A 13,420-nucleotide genomic window follows, 5' to 3' on the forward strand; every position below is an offset into this window, starting at 1 on the left:
CAACCTGCCGCTTTTTTTGTTGTTGTTCTCATTTTTTTAGTTGCATTTGTTGGGGGCGGTCGACCGTGCTTCCCGAGCATATTCCAGAGTAGCTGTCTGCAGGGAAAGTGGGATTGCCACCCAACGACGCCGGATACAACCGAAAAAAGTGCTACACACGCGGAGTCCCCCACTACACTGCCTTAAAGCGACCGCTCATCACTATCGTGTGAGTAACCTTGCGGCCGCGGCGACGAGTCTTGCCCAAAGACGCAGCGTGCGTGGAGGCGCTGCCCGAACGCGTGTGGATGCACCCTCCTACCTCGTAAAGCGCCTACAGCTACTATCACCGTGGGCCGCTGCCGGCGGGCGGGAAGCCGACACAGCGCGGCGTCACGGGCAGCGGCTGTGCGGTGGTGGTGTAATGGTGAGCATAGTTGCCTTCCAAGCAGTTGATCCGGGTTCGATTCCCGGCCACCGCAACGGGCGCAAATTTTTACGTATGAGTATGTGAGCCACGTGCTGTTAAATTAACGTTTTCTTTCCGTCGTTGCTCCACGCAGGCCATCCTGTAGTATGTCCCGACTTTGCTCGGCTGACGCGAAAGCTGACGCTTGGAATTCGCCCTTATCAAGAGGACAGGCGATATAAACGGCTGTGAGAGGTGAGGTGTAGCGAAGTACCAAAACGACAGGCAAACTGCGAAATTTTCTGCTCCTTCTTCTTAAACAAAAAAATAAAAAAAAGAGACGCAGTCGGTAGGACTCGAACCTACGCTCCCAGAGGGAATCTGATTTCTAGTCAGACGCCTTAACCACTCGGCCACGACTGCTCGCAGCCAAAAAGTTCCCTCGAATCGTGAAAACTCAAACCGTTCTGCGCAGTATGTTGACAGGAAACGAACTCCGTGCACTGATTACGGCAGGGCTACCAGCGCTACGAGACGAGCCATTACGGAAGCGTTAAAATCTTCGCCCGGACAGGGACTCGAACCCTGGACCCTTAGGTTAAAAGCCTAATGCTCTACCGACTGAGCTATCCGGGCTCACACTTGTTGGGGGATGGAGCAGCTGCAGGCAATGTGAATAACTGGAACGCGTAATTGCTGGCTTCTGGCGCAACTGGCGACTTCACCGACTTGCCACTGACGCTGGTAGCAGCCCAACAGCGGACCAGTGCCTCTTCTCCCTTTATCCCGGTGCTGACAGTAATTGCATCTCGTGCCTTTTTTCCCCGATTACGCTCGGTTGAAGCTCCGGAAGGAGGGCGACAAACGAGGGTTGGAGGGCCAAAACATGGAGGGTCGTGTGCGCAAAAACTTCGCTTCCGGTACCGGGAATCGAACCCTGGCCTCCTGGGTGAAAGCCAGGTATCCTAGCCACTAGACCACACCGGATTTGCTCGATAAGTGTCAGATTTACTCCCTCTCCTCTGGCATTTCGTGCTGAATCCGGACTCAGTGGTGTTCTCTGTTTGCGAGCATATTTGCGCCTACAGACTGGCATGGCGCACAGCTCGAAACTGACTATTCATTGCTGTTTGCATCATATTTTACTCATAACAGGGGAGGAGAAAGGTCAAAGCTGTACCTTGCCATAGCTGGATGTAAACATTTTGACGCTGAGGCGTGGACTCCTTGTGGATAACAAACGACAATTCAGTTCGTTCCCTAGCAACAGCAACGCCGTTAATTCAGCCATGATGTACAGCAAATTATATGCCCCGGGTGAGGATCGAACTCACGACCTTAAGATCATGAGACTTACGCGCTGCCCACTGCGCTACCGAGGCACGTCTGCAACCAACGTCCCAGGAAACTTGGTAAGCCTCGCATATTAGAGATAGACAGTTTGCGCTTTCTCAAGAATCTGTTGTGTTGCTACACGTGCTTTCCCGAATTGCTAGATTAAACTGCTGCCGCGGCTTTTCCAACGGAAAGCAGCACTGCCTGAGGTTACAGTACATCGCCCTTGCGGCACCTGAACACAGCGGCCTGTAGGGCCAGGCTGACGCTAGAGTTCAGAAATAGCACGCGTCCGTCCAAGTACGGTCTCTTGCGTGCTGCGTGTTTGGTTCTTCTCACAGCGAATCCTGCTATACATTTCTGAGGCTGACGCAGCTCAAACGAGCAATCGGCGCGGCAGCATTATAGCGAGAACAGCAAAACGATGCATCGGCCGGGAATCGAACCCGGGCCGCCCGCGTGGTAGGCGAACAACCTGCCGCTTTTTTTGTTGTTGTTCTCATTTTTTTAGTTGCATTTGTTGGGGGCGGTCGACCGTGCTTCCCGAGCATATTCCAGAGTAGCTGTCTGCAGGGAAAGTGGGATTGCCACCCAACGACGCCGGATACAACCGAAAAAAGTGCTACACACGCGGAGTCCCCCACTACACTGCCTTAAAGCGACCGCTCATCACTATCGTGTGAGTAACCTTGCGGCCGCGGCGACGAGTCTTGCCCAAAGACGCAGCGTGCGTGGAGGCGCTGCCCGAACGCGTGTGGATGCACCCTCCTACCTCGTAAAGCGCCTACAGCTACTATCACCGTGGGCCGCTGCCGGCGGGCGGGAAGCCGACACAGCGCGGCGTCACGGGCAGCGGCTGTGCGGTGGTGGTGTAATGGTGAGCATAGTTGCCTTCCAAGCAGTTGATCCGGGTTCGATTCCCGGCCACCGCAACGGGCGCAAATTTTTACGTATGAGTATGTGAGCCACGTGCTGTTAAATTAACGTTTTCTTTCCGTCGTTGCTCCACGCAGGCCATCCTGTAGTATGTCCCGACTTTGCTCGGCTGACGCGAAAGCTGACGCTTGGAATTCGCCCTTATCAAGAGGACAGGCGATATAAACGGCTGTGAGAGGTGAGGTGTAGCGAAGTACCAAAACGACAGGCAAACTGCGAAATTTTCTGCTCCTTCTTCTTAAACAAAAAAATAAAAAAAAGAGACGCAGTCGGTAGGACTCGAACCTACGCTCCCAGAGGGAATCTGATTTCTAGTCAGACGCCTTAACCACTCGGCCACGACTGCTCGCAGCCAAAAAGTTCCCTCGAATCGTGAAAACTCAAACCGTTCTGCGCAGTATGTTGACAGGAAACGAACTCCGTGCACTGATTACGGCAGGGCTACCAGCGCTACGAGACGAGCCATTACGGAAGCGTTAAAATCTTCGCCCGGACAGGGACTCGAACCCTGGACCCTTAGGTTAAAAGCCTAATGCTCTACCGACTGAGCTATCCGGGCTCACACTTGTTGGGGGATGGAGCAGCTGCGGGCAATGTGAATAACTGGAACGCGTAATTGCTGGCTTCTGGCGCAACTGGCGACTTCACCGACTTGCCACTGACGCTGGTAGCAGCCCAACAGCGGACCAGTGCCTCTTCTCCCTTTATCCCGGTGCTGACAGTAATTGCATCTCGTGCCTTTTTTCCCCGATTACGCTCGGTTGAAGCTCCGGAAGGAGGGCGACAAACGAGGGTTGGAGGGCCAAAACATGGAGGGTCGTGTGCGCAAAAACTTCGCTTCCGGTACCGGGAATCGAACCCTGGCCTCCTGGGTGAAAGCCAGGTATCCTAGCCACTAGACCACACCGGATTTGCTCGATAAGTGTCAGATTTACTCCCTCTCCTCTGGCATTTCGTGCTGAATCCGGACTCAGTGGTGTTCTCTGTTTGCGAGCATATTTGCGCCTACAGACTGGCATGGCGCACAGCTCGAAACTGACTATTCATTGCTGTTTGCATCATATTTTACTCATAACAGGGGAGGAGAAAGGTCAAAGCTGTACCTTGCCATAGCTGGATGTAAACATTTTGACGCTGAGGCGTGGACTCCTTGTGGATAACAAACGACAATTCAGTTCGTTCCCTAGCAACAGCAACGCCGTTAATTCAGCCATGATGTACAGCAAATTATATGCCCCGGGTGAGGATCGAACTCACGACCTTAAGATCATGAGACTTACGCGCTGCCCACTGCGCTACCGAGGCACGTCTGCAACCAACGTCCCAGGAAACTTGGTAAGCCTCGCATATTAGAGATAGACAGTTTGCGCTTTCTCAAGAATCTGTTGTGTTGCTACACGTGCTTTCCCGAATTGCTAGATTAAACTGCTGCCGCGGCTTTTCCAACGGAAAGCAGCACTGCCTGAGGTTACAGTACATCGCCCTTGCGGCACCTGAACACAGCGGCCTGTAGGGCCAGGCTGACGCTAGAGTTCAGAAATAGCACGCGTCCGTCCAAGTACGGTCTCTTGCGTGCTGCGTGTTTGGTTCTTCTCACAGCGAATCCTGCTATACATTTCTGAGGCTGACGCAGCTCAAACGAGCAATCGGCGCGGCAGCATTATAGCGAGAACAGCAAAACGATGCATCGGCCGGGAATCGAACCCGGGCCGCCCGCGTGGTAGGCGAACAACCTGCCGCTTTTTTTGTTGTTGTTCTCATTTTTTTAGTTGCATTTGTTGGGGGCGGTCGACCGTGCTTCCCGAGCATATTCCAGAGTAGCTGTCTGCAGGGAAAGTGGGATTGCCACCCAACGACGCCGGATACAACCGAAAAAAGTGCTACACACGCGGAGTCCCCCACTACACTGCCTTAAAGCGACCGCTCATCACTATCGTGTGAGTAACCTTGCGGCCGCGGCGACGAGTCTTGCCCAAAGACGCAGCGTGCGTGGAGGCGCTGCCCGAACGCGTGTGGATGCACCCTCCTACCTCGTAAAGCGCCTACAGCTACTATCACCGTGGGCCGCTGCCGGCGGGCGGGAAGCCGACACAGCGCGGCGTCACGGGCAGCGGCTGTGCGGTGGTGGTGTAATGGTGAGCATAGTTGCCTTCCAAGCAGTTGATCCGGGTTCGATTCCCGGCCACCGCAACGGGCGCAAATTTTTACGTATGAGTATGTGAGCCACGTGCTGTTAAATTAACGTTTTCTTTCCGTCGTTGCTCCACGCAGGCCATCCTGTAGTATGTCCCGACTTTGCTCGGCTGACGCGAAAGCTGACGCTTGGAATTCGCCCTTATCAAGAGGACAGGCGATATAAACGGCTGTGAGAGGTGAGGTGTAGCGAAGTACCAAAACGACAGGCAAACTGCGAAATTTTCTGCTCCTTCTTCTTAAACAAAAAAATAAAAAAAAGAGACGCAGTCGGTAGGACTCGAACCTACGCTCCCAGAGGGAATCTGATTTCTAGTCAGACGCCTTAACCACTCGGCCACGACTGCTCGCAGCCAAAAAGTTCCCTCGAATCGTGAAAACTCAAACCGTTCTGCGCAGTATGTTGACAGGAAACGAACTCCGTGCACTGATTACGGCAGGGCTACCAGCGCTACGAGACGAGCCATTACGGAAGCGTTAAAATCTTCGCCCGGACAGGGACTCGAACCCTGGACCCTTAGGTTAAAAGCCTAATGCTCTACCGACTGAGCTATCCGGGCTCACACTTGTTGGGGGATGGAGCAGCTGCAGGCAATGTGAATAACTGGAACGCGTAATTGCTGGCTTCTGGCGCAACTGGCGACTTCACCGACTTGCCACTGACGCTGGTAGCAGCCCAACAGCGGACCAGTGCCTCTTCTCCCTTTATCCCGGTGCTGACAGTAATTGCATCTCGTGCCTTTTTTCCCCGATTACGCTCGGTTGAAGCTCCGGAAGGAGGGCGACAAACGAGGGTTGGAGGGCCAAAACATGGAGGGTCGTGTGCGCAAAAACTTCGCTTCCGGTACCGGGAATCGAACCCTGGCCTCCTGGGTGAAAGCCAGGTATCCTAGCCACTAGACCACACCGGATTTGCTCGATAAGTGTCAGATTTACTCCCTCTCCTCTGGCATTTCGTGCTGAATCCGGACTCAGTGGTGTTCTCTGTTTGCGAGCATATTTGCGCCTACAGACTGGCATGGCGCACAGCTCGAAACTGACTATTCATTGCTGTTTGCATCATATTTTACTCATAACAGGGGAGGAGAAAGGTCAAAGCTGTACCTTGCCATAGCTGGATGTAAACATTTTGACGCTGAGGCGTGGACTCCTTGTGGATAACAAACGACAATTCAGTTCGTTCCCTAGCAACAGCAACGCCGTTAATTCAGCCATGATGTACAGCAAATTATATGCCCCGGGTGAGGATCGAACTCACGACCTTAAGATCATGAGACTTACGCGCTGCCCACTGCGCTACCGAGGCACGTCTGCAACCAACGTCCCAGGAAACTTGGTAAGCCTCGCATATTAGAGATAGACAGTTTGCGCTTTCTCAAGAATCTGTTGTGTTGCTACACGTGCTTTCCCGAATTGCTAGATTAAACTGCTGCCGCGGCTTTTCCAACGGAAAGCAGCACTGCCTGAGGTTACAGTACATCGCCCTTGCGGCACCTGAACACAGCGGCCTGTAGGGCCAGGCTGACGCTAGAGTTCAGAAATAGCACGCGTCCGTCCAAGTACGGTCTCTTGCGTGCTGCGTGTTTGGTTCTTCTCACAGCGAATCCTGCTATACATTTCTGAGGCTGACGCAGCTCAAACGAGCAATCGGCGCGGCAGCATTATAGCGAGAACAGCAAAACGATGCATCGGCCGGGAATCGAACCCGGGCCGCCCGCGTGGTAGGCGAACAACCTGCCGCTTTTTTTGTTGTTGTTCTCATTTTTTTAGTTGCATTTGTTGGGGGCGGTCGACCGTGCTTCCCGAGCATATTCCAGAGTAGCTGTCTGCAGGGAAAGTGGGATTGCCACCCAACGACGCCGGATACAACCGAAAAAAGTGCTACACACGCGGAGTCCCCCACTACACTGCCTTAAAGCGACCGCTCATCACTATCGTGTGAGTAACCTTGCGGCCGCGGCGACGAGTCTTGCCCAAAGACGCAGCGTGCGTGGAGGCGCTGCCCGAACGCGTGTGGATGCACCCTCCTACCTCGTAAAGCGCCTACAGCTACTATCACCGTGGGCCGCTGCCGGCGGGCGGGAAGCCGACACAGCGCGGCGTCACGGGCAGCGGCTGTGCGGTGGTGGTGTAATGGTGAGCATAGTTGCCTTCCAAGCAGTTGATCCGGGTTCGATTCCCGGCCACCGCAACGGGCGCAAATTTTTACGTATGAGTATGTGAGCCACGTGCTGTTAAATTAACGTTTTCTTTCCGTCGTTGCTCCACGCAGGCCATCCTGTAGTATGTCCCGACTTGTCCCGACTTTGCTCGGCTGACGCGAAAGCTGACGCTTGGAATTCGCCCTTATCAAGAGGACAGGCGATATAAACGGCTGTGAGAGGTGAGGTGTAGCGAAGTACCAAAACGACAGGCAAACTGCGAAATTTTCTGCTCCTTCTTCTTAAACAAAAAAATAAAAAAAAGAGACGCAGTCGGTAGGACTCGAACCTACGCTCCCAGAGGGAATCTGATTTCTAGTCAGACGCCTTAACCACTCGGCCACGACTGCTCGCAGCCAAAAAGTTCCCTCGAATCGTGAAAACTCAAACCGTTCTGCGCAGTATGTTGACAGGAAACGAACTCCGTGCACTGATTACGGCAGGGCTACCAGCGCTACGAGACGAGCCATTACGGAAGCGTTAAAATCTTCGCCCGGACAGGGACTCGAACCCTGGACCCTTAGGTTAAAAGCCTAATGCTCTACCGACTGAGCTATCCGGGCTCACACTTGTTGGGGGATGGAGCAGCTGCAGGCAATGTGAATAACTGGAACGCGTAATTGCTGGCTTCTGGCGCAACTGGCGACTTCACCGACTTGCCACTGACGCTGGTAGCAGCCCAACAGCGGACCAGTGCCTCTTCTCCCTTTATCCCGGTGCTGACAGTAATTGCATCTCGTGCCTTTTTTCCCCGATTACGCTCGGTTGAAGCTCCGGAAGGAGGGCGACAAACGAGGGTTGGAGGGCCAAAACATGGAGGGTCGTGTGCGCAAAAACTTCGCTTCCGGTACCGGGAATCGAACCCTGGCCTCCTGGGTGAAAGCCAGGTATCCTAGCCACTAGACCACACCGGATTTGCTCGATAAGTGTCAGATTTACTCCCTCTCCTCTGGCATTTCGTGCTGAATCCGGACTCAGAGGTGTTCTCTGTTTGCGAGCATATTTGCGCCTACAGACTGGCATGGCGCACAGCTCGAAACTGACTATTCATTGCTGTTTGCATCATATTTTACTCATAACAGGGGAGGAGAAAGGTCAAAGCTGTACCTTGCCATAGCTGGATGTAAACATTTTGACGCTGAGGCGTGGACTCCTTGTGGATAACAAACGACAATTCAGTTCGTTCCCTAGCAACAGCAACGCCGTTAATTCAGCCATGATGTACAGCAAATTATATGCCCCGGGTGAGGATCGAACTCACGACCTTAAGATTATGAGACTTACGCGCTGCCCACTGCGCTACCGAGGCACGTCTGCAACCAACGTCCCAGGAAACTTGGTAAGCCTCGCATATTAGAGATAGACAGTTTGCGCTTTCTCAAGAATCTGTTGTGTTGCTACACGTGCTTTCCCGAATTGCTAGATTAAACTGCTGCCGCGGCTTTTCCAACGGAAAGCAGCACTGCCTGAGGTTACAGTACATCGCCCTTGCGGCACCTGAACACAGCGGCCTGTAGGGCCAGGCTGACGCTAGAGTTCAGAAATAGCACGCGTCCGTCCAAGTACGGTCTCTTGCGTGCTGCGTGTTTGGTTCTTCTCACAGCGAATCCTGCTATACATTTCTGAGGCTGACGCAGCTCAAACGAGCAATCGGCGCGGCAGCATTATAGCGAGAACAGCAAAACGATGCATCGGCCGGGAATCGAACCCGGGCCGCCCGCGTGGTAGGCGAACAACCTGCCGCTTTTTTTGTTGTTGTTCTCATTTTTTTAGTTGCATTTGTTGGGGGCGGTCGACCGTGCTTCCCGAGCATATTCCAGAGTAGCTGTCTGCAGGGAAAGTGGGATTGCCACCCAACGACGCCGGATACAACCGAAAAAAGTGCTACACACGCGGAGTCCCCCACTACACTGCCTTAAAGCGACCGCTCATCACTATCGTGTGAGTAACCTTGCGGCCGCGGCGACGAGTCTTGCCCAAAGACGCAGCGTGCGTGGAGGCGCTGCCCGAACGCGTGTGGATGCACCCTCCTACCTCGTAAAGCGCCTACAGCTACTATCACCGTGGGCCGCTGCCGGCGGGCGGGAAGCCGACACAGCGCGGCGTCACGGGCAGCGGCTGTGCGGTGGTGGTGTAATGGTGAGCATAGTTGCCTTCCAAGCAGTTGATCCGGGTTCGATTCCCGGCCACCGCAACGGGCGCAAATTTTTACGTATGAGTATGTGAGCCACGTGCTGTTAAATTAACGTTTTCTTTCCGTCGTTGCTCCACGCAGGCCATCCTGTAGTATGTCCCGACTTGTCCCGACTTTGCTCGGCTGACGCGAAAGCTGACGCTTGGAATTCGCCCTTATCAAGAGGACAGGCGATATAAACGGCTGTGAGAGGTGAGGTGTAGCGAAGTACCAAAACGACAGGCAAACTGCGAAATTTTCTGCTCCTTCTTCTTAAACAAAAAAATAAAAAAAAGAGACGCAGTCGGTAGGACTCGAACCTACGCTCCCAGAGGGAATCTGATTTCTAGTCAGACGCCTTAACCACTCGGCCACGACTGCTCGCAGCCAAAAAGTTCCCTCGAATCGTGAAAACTCAAACCGTTCTGCGCAGTATGTTGACAGGAAACGAACTCCGTGCACTGATTACGGCAGGGCTACCAGCGCTACGAGACGAGCCATTACGGAAGCGTTAAAATCTTCGCCCGGACAGGGACTCGAACCCTGGACCCTTAGGTTAAAAGCCTAATGCTCTACCGACTGAGCTATCCGGGCTCACACTTGTTGGGGGATGGAGCAGCTGCAGGCAATGTGAATAACTGGAACGCGTAATTGCTGGCTTCTGGCGCAACTGGCGACTTCACCGACTTGCCACTGACGCTGGTAGCAGCCCAACAGCGGACCAGTGCCTCTTCTCCCTTTATCCCGGTGCTGACAGTAATTGCATCTCGTGCCTTTTTTCCCCGATTACGCTCGGTTGAAGCTCCGGAAGGAGGGCGACAAACGAGGGTTGGAGGGCCAAAACATGGAGGGTCGTGTGCGCAAAAACTTCGCTTCCGGTACCGGGAATCGAACCCTGGCCTCCTGGGTGAAAGCCAGGTATCCTAGCCACTAGACCACACCGGATTTGCTCGATAAGTGTCAGATTTACTCCCTCTCCTCTGGCATTTCGTGCTGAATCCGGACTCAGTGGTGTTCTCTGTTTGCGAGCATATTTGCGCCTACAGACTGGCATGGCGCACAGCTCGAAACTGACTATTCATTGCTGTTTGCATCATATTTTACTCATAACAGGGGAGGAGAAAGGTCAAAGCTGTACCTTGCCATAGCTGGATGTAAACATTTTGACGCTGAGGCGTGGACTCCTTGTGGATAACAAACGACAATTCAGTTCGTTCCCTAGCAACAGCAACGCCGTTAATTCAGCCATGATGTACAGCAAATTATATGCCCCGGGTGAGGATCGAACTCACGACCTTAAGATTATGAGACTTACGCGCTGCCCACTGCGCTACCGAGGCACGTCTGCAACCAACGTCCCAGGAAACTTGGTAAGCCTCGCATATTAGAGATAGACAGTTTGCGCTTTCTCAAGAATCTGTTGTGTTGCTACACGTGCTTTCCCGAATTGCTAGATTAAACTGCTGCCGCGGCTTTTCCAACGGAAAGCAGCACTGCCTGAGGTTACAGTACATCGCCCTTGCGGCACCTGAACACAGCGGCCTGTAGGGCCAGGCTGACGCTAGAGTTCAGAAATAGCACGCGTCCGTCCAAGTACGGTCTCTTGCGTGCTGCGTGTTTGGTTCTTCTCACAGCGAATCCTGCTATACATTTCTGAGGCTGACGCAGCTCAAACGAGCAATCGGCGCGGCAGCATTATAGCGAGAACAGCAAAACGATGCATCGGCCGGGAATCGAACCCGGGCCGCCCGCGTGGTAGGCGAACAACCTGCCGCTTTTTTTGTTGTTGTTCTCATTTTTTTAGTTGCATTTGTTGGGGGCGGTCGACCGTGCTTCCCGAGCATATTCCAGAGTAGCTGTCTGCAGGGAAAGTGGGATTGCCACCCAACGACGCCGGATTCAACCGAAAAAAGTGCTACACACGCGGAGTCCCCCACTACACTGCCTTAAAGCGACCGCTCATCACTATCGTGTGAGTAACCTTGCGGCCGCGGCGACGAGTCTTGCCCAAAGACGCAGCGTGCGTGGAGGCGCTGCCCGAACGCGTGTGGATGCACCCTCCTACCTCGTAAAGCGCCTACAGCTACTATCACCGTGGGCCGCTGCCGGCGGGCGGGAAGCCGACACAGCGCGGCGTCACGGGCAGCGGCTGTGCGGTGGTGGTGTAATGGTGAGCATAGTTGCCTTCCAAGCAGTTGATCCGGGTTCGATTCCCGGCCACCGCAACGGGCGCAAATTTTTACGTATGAGTATGTGAGCCACGTGCTGTTAAATTAACGTTTTCTTTCCGTCGTTGCTCCACGCAGGCCATCCTGTAGTATGTCCCGACTTGTCCCGACTTTGCTCGGCTGACGCGAAAGCTGACGCTTGGAATTCGCCCTTATCAAGAGGACAGGCGATATAAACGGCTGTGAGAGGTGAGGTGTAGCGAAGTACCAAAACGACAGGCAAACTGCGAAATTTTCTGCTCCTTCTTCTTAAACAAAAAAATAAAAAAAAGAGACGCAGTCGGTAGGACTCGAACCTACGCTCCCAGAGGGAATCTGATTTCTAGTCAGACGCCTTAACCACTCGGCCACGACTGCTCGCAGCCAAAAAGTTCCCTCGAATCGTGAAAACTCAAACCGTTCTGCGCAGTATGTTGACAGGAAACGAACTCCGTGCACTGATTACGGCAGGGCTACCAGCGCTACGAGACGAGCCATTACGGAAGCGTTAAAATCTTCGCCCGGACAGGGACTCGAACCCTGGACCCTTAGGTTAAAAGCCTAATGCTCTACCGACTGAGCTATCCGGGCTCACACTTGTTGGGGGATGGAGCAGCTGCAGGCAATGTGAATAACTGGAACGCGTAATTGCTGGCTTCTGGCGCAACTGGCGACTTCACCGACTTGCCACTGACGCTGGTAGCAGCCCAACAGCGGACCAGTGCCTCTTCTCCCTTTATCCCGGTGCTGACAGTAATTGCATCTCGTGCCTTTTTTCCCCGATTACGCTCGGTTGAAGCTCCGGAAGGAGGGCGACAAACGAGGGTTGGAGGGCCAAAACATGGAGGGTCGTGTGCGCAAAAACTTCGCTTCCGGTACCGGGAATCGAACCCTGGCCTCCTGGGTGAAAGCCAGGTATCCTAGCCACTAGACCACACCGGATTTGCTCGATAAGTGTCAGATTTACTCCCTCTCCTCTGGCATTTCGTGCTGAATCCGGACTCAGTGGTGTTCTCTGTTTGCGAGCATATTTGCGCCTACAGACTGGCATGGCGCACAGCTCGAAACTGACTATTCATTGCTGTTTGCATCATATTTTACTCATAACAGGGGAGGAGAAAGGTCAAAGCTGTACCTTGCCATAGCTGGATGTAAACATTTTGACGCTGAGGCGTGGACTCCTTGTGGATAACAAACGACAATTCAGTTCGTTCCCTAGCAACAGCAACGCCGTTAATTCAGCCATGATGTACAGCAAATTACATGCCCCGGGTGAGGATCGAACTCACGACCTTAAGATTATGAGACTTACGCGCTGCCCACTGCGCTACCGAGGCACGTCTGCAACCAACGTCCCAGGAAACTTGGTAAGCCTCGCATATTAGAGATAGACAGTTTGCGCTTTCTCAAGAATCTGTTGTGTTGCTACACGTGCTTTCCCGAATTGCTAGATTAAACTGCTGCCGCGGCTTTTCCAACGGAAAGCAGCACTGCCTGAGGTTACAGTACATCGCCCTTGCGGCACCTGAACACAGCGGCCTGTAGGGCCAGGCTGACGCTAGAGTTCAGAAATAGCACGCGTCCGTCCAAGTACGGTCTCTTGCGTGCTGCGTGTTTGGTTCTTCTCACAGCGAATCCTGCTATACATTTCTGAGGCTGACGCAGCTCAAACGAGCAATCGGCGCGGCAGCATTATAGCGAGAACAGCAAAACGATGCATCGGCCGGGAATCGAACCCGGGCCGCCCGCGTGGTAGGCGAACAACCTGCCGCTTTTTTTGTTGTTGTTCTCATTTTTTTAGTTGCATTTGTTGGGGGCGGTCGACCGTGCTTCCCGAGCATATTCCAGAGTAGCTGTCTGCAGGGAAAGTGGGATTGCCACCCAACGACGCCGGATACAACCGAAAAAAGTGCTACACACGCGGAGTCCCCCACTACACTGCCTTAAAGCGACCGCTCATCACTATCGTGTGAGTAACCTTGCGGCC

At 53.5% G+C, this 13,420-nt stretch overlaps 30 non-coding genes across 30 annotated transcripts; 6 read left to right on the forward strand and 24 right to left on the reverse strand.

The window, feature by feature from the left end:
- The first annotated feature begins 389 nt into the window (after nt 1-389).
- Trnag-ucc (transfer RNA glycine (anticodon UCC)) lies at nt 390-461 on the forward strand. Its single transcript has one exon. It is a non-coding gene; the product is annotated as a tRNA-Gly (tRNA).
- Nucleotides 462-729: 268 nt separating this feature from the next.
- On the reverse strand, nt 730-811 carry Trnas-aga (transfer RNA serine (anticodon AGA)). Its single transcript has one exon. It is a non-coding gene; the product is annotated as a tRNA-Ser (tRNA).
- A 140-nt stretch (nt 812-951) lies between these two features.
- Nucleotides 952-1,024, reverse strand: Trnak-uuu (transfer RNA lysine (anticodon UUU)). The gene has a single exon. It is a non-coding gene; the product is annotated as a tRNA-Lys (tRNA).
- Nucleotides 1,025-1,303: 279 nt separating this feature from the next.
- Trnae-uuc (transfer RNA glutamic acid (anticodon UUC)) lies at nt 1,304-1,375 on the reverse strand. The gene has a single exon. It is a non-coding gene; the product is annotated as a tRNA-Glu (tRNA).
- Nucleotides 1,376-1,697: 322 nt separating this feature from the next.
- Trnam-cau (transfer RNA methionine (anticodon CAU)) lies at nt 1,698-1,770 on the reverse strand. Its single transcript has one exon. It is a non-coding gene; the product is annotated as a tRNA-Met (tRNA).
- Nucleotides 1,771-2,583: 813 nt separating this feature from the next.
- Nucleotides 2,584-2,655, forward strand: Trnag-ucc (transfer RNA glycine (anticodon UCC)). The gene has a single exon. It is a non-coding gene; the product is annotated as a tRNA-Gly (tRNA).
- A 268-nt stretch (nt 2,656-2,923) lies between these two features.
- Trnas-aga (transfer RNA serine (anticodon AGA)) lies at nt 2,924-3,005 on the reverse strand. Its single transcript has one exon. It is a non-coding gene; the product is annotated as a tRNA-Ser (tRNA).
- Nucleotides 3,006-3,145: 140 nt separating this feature from the next.
- Trnak-uuu (transfer RNA lysine (anticodon UUU)) lies at nt 3,146-3,218 on the reverse strand. Its single transcript has one exon. It is a non-coding gene; the product is annotated as a tRNA-Lys (tRNA).
- A 279-nt stretch (nt 3,219-3,497) lies between these two features.
- On the reverse strand, nt 3,498-3,569 carry Trnae-uuc (transfer RNA glutamic acid (anticodon UUC)). Its single transcript has one exon. It is a non-coding gene; the product is annotated as a tRNA-Glu (tRNA).
- Nucleotides 3,570-3,891: 322 nt separating this feature from the next.
- On the reverse strand, nt 3,892-3,964 carry Trnam-cau (transfer RNA methionine (anticodon CAU)). Its single transcript has one exon. It is a non-coding gene; the product is annotated as a tRNA-Met (tRNA).
- An 813-nt stretch (nt 3,965-4,777) lies between these two features.
- On the forward strand, nt 4,778-4,849 carry Trnag-ucc (transfer RNA glycine (anticodon UCC)). The gene has a single exon. It is a non-coding gene; the product is annotated as a tRNA-Gly (tRNA).
- Nucleotides 4,850-5,117: 268 nt separating this feature from the next.
- Nucleotides 5,118-5,199, reverse strand: Trnas-aga (transfer RNA serine (anticodon AGA)). The gene has a single exon. It is a non-coding gene; the product is annotated as a tRNA-Ser (tRNA).
- A 140-nt stretch (nt 5,200-5,339) lies between these two features.
- On the reverse strand, nt 5,340-5,412 carry Trnak-uuu (transfer RNA lysine (anticodon UUU)). Its single transcript has one exon. It is a non-coding gene; the product is annotated as a tRNA-Lys (tRNA).
- Nucleotides 5,413-5,691: 279 nt separating this feature from the next.
- On the reverse strand, nt 5,692-5,763 carry Trnae-uuc (transfer RNA glutamic acid (anticodon UUC)). Its single transcript has one exon. It is a non-coding gene; the product is annotated as a tRNA-Glu (tRNA).
- Nucleotides 5,764-6,085: 322 nt separating this feature from the next.
- Nucleotides 6,086-6,158, reverse strand: Trnam-cau (transfer RNA methionine (anticodon CAU)). Its single transcript has one exon. It is a non-coding gene; the product is annotated as a tRNA-Met (tRNA).
- An 813-nt stretch (nt 6,159-6,971) lies between these two features.
- Nucleotides 6,972-7,043, forward strand: Trnag-ucc (transfer RNA glycine (anticodon UCC)). Its single transcript has one exon. It is a non-coding gene; the product is annotated as a tRNA-Gly (tRNA).
- Nucleotides 7,044-7,321: 278 nt separating this feature from the next.
- Nucleotides 7,322-7,403, reverse strand: Trnas-aga (transfer RNA serine (anticodon AGA)). Its single transcript has one exon. It is a non-coding gene; the product is annotated as a tRNA-Ser (tRNA).
- Nucleotides 7,404-7,543: 140 nt separating this feature from the next.
- Trnak-uuu (transfer RNA lysine (anticodon UUU)) lies at nt 7,544-7,616 on the reverse strand. The gene has a single exon. It is a non-coding gene; the product is annotated as a tRNA-Lys (tRNA).
- Nucleotides 7,617-7,895: 279 nt separating this feature from the next.
- Nucleotides 7,896-7,967, reverse strand: Trnae-uuc (transfer RNA glutamic acid (anticodon UUC)). Its single transcript has one exon. It is a non-coding gene; the product is annotated as a tRNA-Glu (tRNA).
- Nucleotides 7,968-8,289: 322 nt separating this feature from the next.
- Trnam-cau (transfer RNA methionine (anticodon CAU)) lies at nt 8,290-8,362 on the reverse strand. The gene has a single exon. It is a non-coding gene; the product is annotated as a tRNA-Met (tRNA).
- An 813-nt stretch (nt 8,363-9,175) lies between these two features.
- Trnag-ucc (transfer RNA glycine (anticodon UCC)) lies at nt 9,176-9,247 on the forward strand. The gene has a single exon. It is a non-coding gene; the product is annotated as a tRNA-Gly (tRNA).
- Nucleotides 9,248-9,525: 278 nt separating this feature from the next.
- On the reverse strand, nt 9,526-9,607 carry Trnas-aga (transfer RNA serine (anticodon AGA)). Its single transcript has one exon. It is a non-coding gene; the product is annotated as a tRNA-Ser (tRNA).
- A 140-nt stretch (nt 9,608-9,747) lies between these two features.
- Trnak-uuu (transfer RNA lysine (anticodon UUU)) lies at nt 9,748-9,820 on the reverse strand. The gene has a single exon. It is a non-coding gene; the product is annotated as a tRNA-Lys (tRNA).
- Nucleotides 9,821-10,099: 279 nt separating this feature from the next.
- Nucleotides 10,100-10,171, reverse strand: Trnae-uuc (transfer RNA glutamic acid (anticodon UUC)). The gene has a single exon. It is a non-coding gene; the product is annotated as a tRNA-Glu (tRNA).
- Nucleotides 10,172-10,493: 322 nt separating this feature from the next.
- Nucleotides 10,494-10,566, reverse strand: Trnam-cau (transfer RNA methionine (anticodon CAU)). The gene has a single exon. It is a non-coding gene; the product is annotated as a tRNA-Met (tRNA).
- Nucleotides 10,567-11,379: 813 nt separating this feature from the next.
- Nucleotides 11,380-11,451, forward strand: Trnag-ucc (transfer RNA glycine (anticodon UCC)). The gene has a single exon. It is a non-coding gene; the product is annotated as a tRNA-Gly (tRNA).
- Nucleotides 11,452-11,729: 278 nt separating this feature from the next.
- On the reverse strand, nt 11,730-11,811 carry Trnas-aga (transfer RNA serine (anticodon AGA)). Its single transcript has one exon. It is a non-coding gene; the product is annotated as a tRNA-Ser (tRNA).
- Nucleotides 11,812-11,951: 140 nt separating this feature from the next.
- Nucleotides 11,952-12,024, reverse strand: Trnak-uuu (transfer RNA lysine (anticodon UUU)). Its single transcript has one exon. It is a non-coding gene; the product is annotated as a tRNA-Lys (tRNA).
- Nucleotides 12,025-12,303: 279 nt separating this feature from the next.
- On the reverse strand, nt 12,304-12,375 carry Trnae-uuc (transfer RNA glutamic acid (anticodon UUC)). The gene has a single exon. It is a non-coding gene; the product is annotated as a tRNA-Glu (tRNA).
- Nucleotides 12,376-12,697: 322 nt separating this feature from the next.
- Nucleotides 12,698-12,770, reverse strand: Trnam-cau (transfer RNA methionine (anticodon CAU)). The gene has a single exon. It is a non-coding gene; the product is annotated as a tRNA-Met (tRNA).
- Nucleotides 12,771-13,420: the final 650 nt, after the last annotated feature.

Source organism: Schistocerca serialis, chromosome 4 (assembly GCF_023864345.2).
Source record: "Schistocerca serialis cubense isolate TAMUIC-IGC-003099 chromosome 4, iqSchSeri2.2, whole genome shotgun sequence".
NCBI lineage: Eukaryota > Metazoa > Arthropoda > Insecta > Orthoptera > Acrididae > Schistocerca > Schistocerca serialis.